This window comes from Scyliorhinus torazame, chromosome 9, assembly GCF_047496885.1.
Source record: "Scyliorhinus torazame isolate Kashiwa2021f chromosome 9, sScyTor2.1, whole genome shotgun sequence".
In the NCBI taxonomy this organism is placed as follows: Eukaryota; Metazoa; Chordata; class Chondrichthyes; order Carcharhiniformes; family Scyliorhinidae; genus Scyliorhinus; species Scyliorhinus torazame.
This window is the reverse complement of record NC_092715.1, coordinates 55,859,215-55,867,771: the sequence shown is the minus strand read 5'-3', so window position 1 is coordinate 55,867,771 and position 8,557 is coordinate 55,859,215.

Here is an 8,557-nt window from a genome sequence, read left to right as displayed (position 1 = left end):
AAGGGCTGTGAAGGTTTGCCCTGGTGTAGCAGAACAAAGAACAATACAGCACAGGAATAGGTCCTTCGGCCCTCCAAGCCTGCGCCGAGCGAAGAGAGCCTGTTGAAATGCCGGGAGGGATTCGAGACTTTACAAATAAGCCTACATTTCTGCTGAGAGTGCGGTGGAATGTATAAATGTGGATGGGATGTTTTGGTTCAGTTAAGAAGAAATGCCTTTTCTGTAACTTAGAATATTAGTTGCATGCTAATTAATGCTTAGCCGATGTTGATTTTGGTTTGTTTGTTACAGTAAAAGTCCGAAAATCTTAAAAGTTTTAAAAAGCGAAATCTTGTCATGTGACCACCTTGTGTTAGTGACTGGAAATTTCTGTCACTTTTTCAAAGTTACCGATCTCTACAGGGGTGGTAAAAAATGGAACAACATCCTTAATGTTTCCTTGGAGTTCAATCAGTTCTAGATTGTTCATTGGGGAAATCGCAGGTCGGACAGTGAAAACAGCGTGAGAGGTGAGTGAGCCGGGACAGTGAAAACAGCGCGAGAGGTGAGTGAGCCGGGACAGTGAAAACAGCGCGAGAGGTGAGTGAGCCGGGAAATTGAAAACAGCGCGGGAGCTGAGTGAGCCGTGACAGTGAAAACAGCGCGGGAGCTGAGTGAGCCGGGACATTGAAAACAGCACAGGAGCTGAGTGAGCCGGGACAGTGAAAACAGCGCGGGAGGTGAGTGAGCTGGGACAGTGAAAACAGCGCGAGAGGTGAGTGAGCCGGGAAATTGAAAACAGCGCGGGAGCTGAGTGAGCAGGGACAGTGAAAACAGCGCGGGAGCTGAGTGAGCCGGGACATTGAAAACAGCACAGGAGCTGAGTGAGCCGGGACAGTGAAAACAGCGCGGGAGGTGAGTGAGCTGGGACAGTGAAAACAGCGCGTGAGCTGAGTGAGCCGGGACAGTGAAAACAGCGCGGGAGCTGAGTGAGCCGGGACAGTGAAAACAGCGCGGGAGGAGAGTGAGCCGGGACAGTGAAAACAGCGCGGGAGCTGAGTGAGCTGGGACAGTGAAAACAGCACGAGAGGTGAGTGAGCCGGGAAATTGAAAACAGCGCGGGAGCTGAGTGAGCCGGGACATTGAAAACAGCGCGAGAGGTGAGTGTTTTAATGCAAGAAGTATTACGGGTAAGGCAGATGAACTTAGAGCTTGGATTAGTACTTGGAACTATGATGTTGTTGCCATTACAGAGACCTGGTTGAGGGAAGGGCAGGATTGGCAGCTAAACGTTCCAGGATTTAGATATTTCAGGCGGGGTAGAGGGGGATGTAAAAGGGGAGGTGGAGTTGCGCTACTGGTTAGGGAGAATATCACAGCTGTACTGCGGGAGGACACCTCAGAGGGCAGTGAGGCTATATGGGTAGAGATCAGGAATAAAAAGGGTGCAGTCACAATGTTAGGGGTTTACTACAGGCCTCCCAACAGCCAGCGGGAGATAGAGGAGCAAATAGGTAGACAGATTTTGGAAGAGAGTAAAAACAACAGGGTTGTGGTGATGAGAGATTTCAACTTCCCCAATATTGACTGGGACTCACTTAGTGCCAGGGGCTTAGACGGGGCGGAGTTTGTAAGGAGCATCCAGGAGGGCTTCTTAAAACAATATGTAGACAGTCCAACTAGGGAAGGGGCGGTGCTGGACCTGGTATTGGGGAATGAGCCCGGCCAGGAGGTAGATGTTTCAGTAGGGGAGCATTTCGGTAACAGTGACCACAATTCAGTAAGTTTTAAAGTACTGGTGGACAAGGATAAGAGTGGTCCGAGGATGAATGTGCTAAATTGGGGGAAGGCTATTTATAACAATATTAGGCGGGAACTGAAGAACATAGATTGGGGGCGGCTGTTTGAGGGCAAATCAACATCTGACAGGTGGGAGGCTTTCAAGTGTCAGGTGAAAGGAATTCAGGACCGGCATGTTCCTGTGAGGAAGAAGAATAAATACGGCAATTTTCGGGAACCTTGGATAATGAGAGGTATTGTAGGCCTTGTCAAAAAGAAAAAGGAGGCATTTATCAGGGCTAAAAGGCTGGGAACAGACGAAGCCTGCGTGGAATATAAGGAAAGTAGGAAGGAACTTAAGCAAGGAGTCAGGAGGGCTAGAAGGGGTCACGAAACGTCATTGTCAAATAGGGTTAAGGAAAATCCCAAGGCTTTTTACACGTACATAAAAAGCAAGAGGGTAGCCAGGGAAAGGGTTGGCCCACTGAAGGATAGGCAAGGGAATCTATGTGTGGAGCCAGAGGAAATGGGTGAGGTACTAAATGAATACTTTGCATCAGTATTCACCAAAGAGAAGAAATTGGTGGATGTTGAGTCTGGAGAAGGGTGTGTAGATAGCCTGGGTCACATTGAGATCCAAAAAGATGAGGTGTTGGGTGTCTTAAAAAATATTAAGGTAGATAAGTCCCCAGGGCCTGATGGGATCTACCCCAGAATACTGAAGAAGGCTGGAGAGGAAATTGCTGAGGCCTTGACAGAAATCTTTGGATCCTCACTGTCTTCAGGGGATGTCCCAGAGGACTGGAGAATAGCCAATGTTGTTCCTCTGTTTAAGAAGGGTAGCAAGGATAATCCAGGGAACTACAGGCCGGTGAGCCTTACTTCAGTGGTAGGGAAATTACTGGAGAGAATTCTTCGAGACAGGATCTACTCCCATTTGGAAGCAAATGGACGTATTAGTGAGAGGCAGCATGGTTTTGTGAAGGGGAGGTCGTGTCTCACTAACTTAATAGAGTTTTTCGAGGAGGTCACTAAGATGATTGATGCAGGTAGGGCAGTGGATGTTGTCTATATGGACTTCAGTAAGGCCTTTGACAAGGTCCCTCATGGTAGACTAGTACAAAAGGTGAAGTCACACGGGATCAGGGGTGAGCTGGCAAGGTGGATACAGAACTGGCTAGGTCATAGAAGGCAGAGAGTAGCAATGGAAGGATGCTTTTCTAATTGGAGGGCTGTGACAAGTGGTGTTCCACAGGGATCAGTGCTGGGACCTTTGCTGTTTGTAGTATATATAAATGATTTGGAGGAAAATGTAACTGGTCTGATTAGTAAGTTTGCAGATGACACAAAGGTTGGTGGAATTGTGGATAGCGATGAGGACTGTCAGAGGATACAGCAGGATTTAGATTGTTTGGAGACTTGGGCGGAGAGATGGCAGATGGAGTTTAATCCGGACAAATGTGAGGTAATGCATTTTGGAAGGTCTAATGCAGGTAGGGAATATACAGTGAATGGTAGAACCCTCAAGAGTATTGAAAGTCAAAGAGATCTAGGAGTACAGGTCCACAGGTCACTGAAAGGGGCAACACAGGTGGAGAAGGTAGTCAAGAAGACATACGGCATGCTTGCCTTCATTGGCCGGGGCGTTGAGTATAAGAATTGGCAAGTCATGTTGCAGCTGTATAGAACCTTAGTTAGGCCACACTTGGAGTATAGTGTTCAATTCTGGTCGCCACACTACCAGAAGGATGTAGAGGCTTTAGAGAGGGTGCAGAAGAGATTTACCAGAATGTTGCCTGGTATGGAGGGCATTAGCTATGAGGAGCGGTTGAATAAACTCGGTTTGTTCTCACTGGAACGAAGGAGGTTGAGGGGCGACCTGATAGAGGTCTACAAAATTATGAGGGGCAAAGACAGAGTGGATAGTCAGAGGCTTTTCCCCGGGGTAGAGGGGTCAATTACTAGGGGGCATAGGTTTAAGGTGAGAGAGGCAAGGTTTAGAGTAGATGTACGAGGCAAGCTTTTTACGCAGAGGGTAGTGGGTGCCTGGAACTCACTACCGGAGGAGGTGGTGGAAGCAGGGACGATAGTGACATTTAAGGGGCATCTTGACAAATACATGAATAGGATGGGAATAGAGGGATACGGACCCAGGAAGTGTAGAAGATTGTAGTTTAGTCGGGCAGCATGGTCGGCACGGGCTTGGAGGGCCGAAGGACCTGTTCCTGTGCTGTACATTTCTTTGTTCTTTGTTTGTTCTTTGTATGATCTCCCTTTAAGATTAACATAGATTAACATAGAATTTACAGTGCAGAAGGAGGCCATTCGGCCCATCAAAACTGCACCAGCTCTTGGAAAGAGCACCCTACCCAAGGTCAACACCTCCACCCGATCTCCATAACCCAGTAACCCCACCCAACACTAAGGGCAATTGTGGACACTAAGGGCAATTTATCATGGCCAATCCACCTAACCTGCACATCTTTGGACTGTGGGAGGAAACCAGAGCACCTGGAGGAAACCCACGCAGACACGGGGAGGATGTGCAGACTCCGCACAGACAGTGACCCAAGCCGGAATCGAACCTGAGACCCTGGAGCTGTGAAGCAATTGTGCTATCCACAGTGCTACCGTGCTGCCCATAGATGCTGCCAGCTGTGGCACTGTTAAGATTGTGTCTCACTGTCCAACTTGATACGCCTGCTCATGTGGAGAATCAGAGTTGTGTGGAATACTTGGAACAGACTGATAGGAGATTACAAAAACGATTAAATACAATAAGGGTGAAGAATATCATATAAGGTAGCAATTGCTTCTTTATCATTTAGCATTTTTTGCACACCGCAATAATTCAGTGGTCTTCAGTTCACGGCAGGAAGAAGCCATTCTGCAGGTTTGGGTGGTAGAGACCCAAGCCTGCAGGAAAGAATGCAACCAATCCAAGGATGATGATGATTCAGATAGAGCAACATTCCTTTCTTTACAAACAGCAGGTCAAAGAACTCTCTCTGTCCAGAGAGCGGTGCTACTTCAATTTTCCAATTTATTGCTCAAAAATCGATATTCCTGGAGCCTGATTCAGCCAGTGATGAGAAAGAAAATAGCTGCGTAATGACTGATACGCATTGCAGATTTGTGCTGATCTCTATCATGAGGCTTCCTCTTGCACACACGCCTAACCACTTTGACTCTTTAGTAATGCAGGCTACAGTGTCTCATTTGCTAAAACCATTCTCCACAGCAGGCTCATTCTCAAGGGCAAAGATAACCCTTAGCTTACTTTATTTAGAAGCACCAGTGTAGTTTGGTAGCACCCATCTCCCCTGCCATTCCACCCTCATCTCCAATAAAATAAGAGGAGCCCAGGGTTTTCTTTGAGGCAATCCGTTGGAACAAAGGAAGACCTTTCAGTACCTTGCACAGGGTTTGCAATTGATTTAGATCATGGCTGATCTTTCTCTTAAATCCATTTTCCTGACTTTATTTCATAATTGCTAAATACTCTTGTCGAATAAAGATCTATCAACTCGTACTCAATTGAATCTCAACTGATGTAAACTGTGCATGAAAATTGACTTGTGATGAGATCCCCATACTATACATTCAATTGAGTATTCAGATGCAAACCATTGGTTTCAACAGCAATACTTGCTTACTGTGGTGGAGAATATGTGCAGGTGTTAGTCATTGCAAAAATGCAACGCATCATGTTACAGATAGGTCATCTCAGCAAGATAGATGGGTTCAGGGGAACAAGTGGGCAGCGGGAGTGGAGTGTCGTGTCACAATGTTTGCTACTGTCACTGTATAATTGCCAATAGGTGCATAATGGCAGGGATAATGCGAAAATGTTGAATAAAAGCACGTGCAGAAACAAAGACAGAGACATTGTAATACCTCGAAACAGCTCAATCCGAAAAGGATGCAGATGGTTTTAAAAGCTGGTTTGACCAAAGGTTTAAATAAAAATGCTTAAATAAAAGCAAAACTGCAGATGCTGGAAATCTGAAATAAAAACAGAAAATGCTGGAAGAGCTCAGCAGGTCTGATAGCAATGTTTCGAGTTCATTGACCTTTCTACAAAACTGAAAGGGGTAGAATGTGATGAATTATGTACTGGGAGAGGGGGAGTGGGGCAGAATGAAAGTCAGTGACAGGTTGGAGCCAAGGAAAAGATTGGCAAGGATGTCGTGGACATGAGACAAAGGGGTTGCCATTAGAGACTGAGATGTTAGGGCACCACGGTGGCGCAGTGTTAGCACTGCTGCCTCACGGGGCACCGAGGTCCCAGGTTCGATCCCGGCTCTGGGTCACTGTCCGTGTGAAGTTTGCACATTCTCCCCGTGTTTGCGTGGGTTTCGCCCCCACAACCCAAAGATGTGCAGGCTAGGTGGATTGGCCATTCTAAATTTCTCCTTAATTGGAAAAAATGAATTGGGTACTCTAAAACTTATTTTTTTTTTAAAAAGAGACTGAGGTGTTAATAGCGGCAAAACGAGGGGTGGGATTATCCGTTCCGCCCCCGCTGGCAGCCAGCCAATGGGGTTTCCCATTGTGGGCACTCCCACACCATCAGGAAATCCGTGGGCGTGAGTGTGCTGCTGGCGAAACGGACGACCAACCGACGGAGAATCCAGCCCAGGAATGCAGAATGTGTAATAGGAAATGTCACTGCTTAGGGGAAGCAACAGTCAACAACAAGGGACAGTGGCCAGTTCCCACAGCTACCTTGACTACAGCTCCTCAAACCCCGTTCCCTGTAAGGACTTAAAAAAATAAATCATTCAGGTATGTTGGCGCTGGCTGGCTAGGCATTTATTGCCTGTCCCGAATTTTTTAAATATATATTTTTAATATCTTCCTTTTTCACATTTTCTCCAACAATAAACAATAATCAGTAACGAATGTAATGTCAATCCCCATATCAATAAAAATGATCCCATCCTCCCACCAAACCCCAGTCATTAACCCGCATGTTAACAAATGACAAAAAGGAATCAGGAATCACCCATAGTGAACATTAACACATACAGTCCCTCTCCTCCCCAACCCTCCCCTAATGTCGATGTGATCCAATTCTCGAAAGTGCATAATGAATAACGCCCATGAATTGTAGAACCCCTCCATCCTTCCCCTCAGTTCAAATTTAACCTTTTCAAGCATCAAGAATTCCAGCAGGCCCCCCGCCACGCCAGGGCACAGGGTGGAGAGGCTGATATCCCTAACAGGATCCACCTTGGGCAATCAACGAGGCGAAGGCTACAACATCTGCCTCCGCCCCTTTCCAACACCGGCTGTCTGACACCCCTACATGGCCTCCTGAGGGCCCGGTTTCAATGTGCACCGCTTAAGAGATTACCCTAAAAAACCCCTTCCAGTAATCCTCCAGCTTTGGACAGACCAAAACATATTAAGGGTTGCGCCCCCCCCCCCCTCCTTCCCCCCCCCCCCTCCCCCCCCCTCCCTCCCCCCTCCTCCTCCCCCCCCCCCCCCTCCCCCCAACCCCCCCCCTCCCTTCCCCCCCTCCCTTCCTCCCCCCCCCTCCCCCCCCTCCCCTCCTTCCCCCCCCTCCCCCCCCCCTTCCCCCCCCTCCCTCCACAACCCCCCCCCCCCCACCCTCCCACCCCCCCTCCCCCCCCCTCCCTCCCCCCCCATCCCCCACCCTCCCTCACCCCCACCCACCCCCCCACCCTCCCCACCCCCCCCTCCCTCCCCCCCTCCCCCCCTCCCTCCCCCCCCACCCCCACCCCCTCCCACCCCCCCCACCCCCCCACCCTCCCCCCCCCTCCACCCCTCCCCCCCCCCCCCTCCCCCCTCCACCCCCCCCCCTCCTCCCCCAACCCCCCCCCTCTCCCCCCCCCCCCCCTCCCCCACCCCCCCCCTCCCCCCCCCTCTCCCACTCCCCCCAACCCTCCCCCCCCCTCCCCCCTCCCCCCAACCCCCCCCCCACCCACCCCACCCCCCCACCCCCCACCCCCCACCCCCCTCCCCCCCCAACCCCCACCCACCCCCCCACCCCCCCCCACCCCACCAACCCCCTCCCCCACCCCCCCAACCCCCCACACCCCCCCCCTCCCCCCACCCCCCCCACACCCCCCCACCCACCCCCCCCCCCCCTCCCCCCTCCCCCCTACCCCCCCCCCTCTCCACCCCCCCCCCTCCTCCCCCCCCCCCTCCCCCCCCCCTCACCCCCTCCCCCTCCCTCCCCCCCCTCCCTCCCCCCCACCCCTCCTTCCCCCCCCCCTCCCCCCCCCCTCCCCCCTCCCCCACCCCCTCCTCCCCCTCCCCCCTCCCCCTTCCTCCCCCCCCCCACCTCCCCCCCTCCCCCCCCTTCCACCCCCCCCCCTCCCCCCCCCTCCCCCACCCCTTCCTCCCCCCTCCCCCACCTCCCCCTCCCCCCCTCACCCCCCCCTCCCCCCTCCTCCCCCCCTCCCCCCCCCCCCCCCTCCCTCCTCCCCCCCCACCCTCCTCCCCCCCCTCCCCCCCATCCCTCCCCCCTCCCCTCCCCCCCCCCCCCACCCCCCTCTCCCCCCCCTCCCCCCCTCCCCCCCCTCCCCCCCCCCTCCCCCCCCCCCCCTCCCACCCCCCCTCTCCCCCTCCCTCCCCCCCCCCCCCCTCTCCACCCTCCCCCCCCTCCCCCCCTCCCCCCCCCTCCCCCTCCACCCCCCCTCCCCCTCCCCCCCCCTCCTCCCCCCCCCTCCCCTCCCCCCTCTCCCCCCCCCTTCCCCCCCCCCCCTCTCCCCCCCCCCTCCCCTTTCCCCCCTCCCCCCTCCCTCACCCCCCCCTCCCCCTCCCCCCC